Here is a 1260-nt window from a genome sequence, read left to right on the forward strand (position 1 = left end):
ATTAATCCATATTCCCAAGTGCCACATGCCCATGATTTTGACCACTTCCAGTAACTTCATTGCTTCCCTTGGTGTCTGTTTCAATGCCTGACTATGTTTTCAGTGAAGAAATTTTCCCTGATATCCCACCTAAACCTCCACTGGTGCAGCTTGTGGCCATTTCCTATTGTCCGGTCCCTGTTTCTTGGGAGCAGAGCCCGATCCCCCTGGCTGTCCCCTCCTGTCAGGAGTTGTGCAGAGCCACAAGATTCCCCTTGAGCCTCTTTTTCTCCAGGCTGAGCCCCCCAGCTCCCTCAGCTGCTCTTTATTTTCTGCTCCCAGGGAGCTGATGGTCTCTCAGGGTTTAGCCATGCCAAGAACCCTCTACCAGGGATTTAGGGACATGAATAAGGGATGTCCCTGGAAGCTGCTTTTGGTGTCTGGCGATATGTGTCTCCCAGTCCCCCAGAAAATGGAATCACTGGGGGCTCTTTGTGGGGCTGAGGGTGTGTGGGCAGTGAGGGGACACCAGGCTCTGCTCTTGGGGGACAGCGACGTGTGTGTGGCCGCTGCCCGAGCCCCCAGGGCCGCTCTGCACTGGGACCTGTTGACATCGGGGATGGGGACGGGACCAGTCTGTGAGGGTGAGTGAGGATGAGGATTCAAGTGAGGGTTAGGATGAGGATGAGTATGCATGTGAAGATGATGGCAAAGGTGAGGTGAGGATGACGGTGGGGGTGTAGTGACGGCGAGATGAGGGAAGGGATGAGGAGGAGGCTGAGGGTGCAGATGAGGTGCGGATGAGGTGACGGTCAGGGTGGGGGTGAGGACGGGGCTGAGCGCGGAGCTGCTGCGGGGTGTGGAGGGTGTGCGGGCGCGGGGGTGTCCCGGGCGGGCCGGGCCGGGCCGAGCGGAGCGGATCGGAGCGGAGCTGTCCTTCAGCACCGCGGCAGCGCCGGCCGGGCCGGGCCGCGGCCGTGCCGGTGCCGGCGGAGCGGAGGCAGCGCGCAGGCGCAGCGCTCGCGGCTCCTCAAGGTGTTGGCGGCGCGGCCGAAGATGGCGACAGACTGAGGGCGATGGGGCCGGGCGGCGGCGGCGGCGGGCGCGGCGCGGTCCCGGCACCGCGCCGGGGCAAGCGGAAAGCCGAGTGAGGGCGGCCGGGGCATGCCCGGGGCCGGGACCGGGGCCGGGGCCGGGGCGGGCGGCGGCGGCGGGGCGCGGCGGGGGCGGCGCGGGCATGGCGACGGTGCGGGGCAGGTGACAGCGGCGGCAGCGCGGCGC

Source organism: Zonotrichia leucophrys, chromosome 4A (genome assembly GCF_028769735.1).
Source record: "Zonotrichia leucophrys gambelii isolate GWCS_2022_RI chromosome 4A, RI_Zleu_2.0, whole genome shotgun sequence".
Lineage (NCBI taxonomy): Eukaryota > Metazoa > Chordata > Aves > Passeriformes > Passerellidae > Zonotrichia > Zonotrichia leucophrys.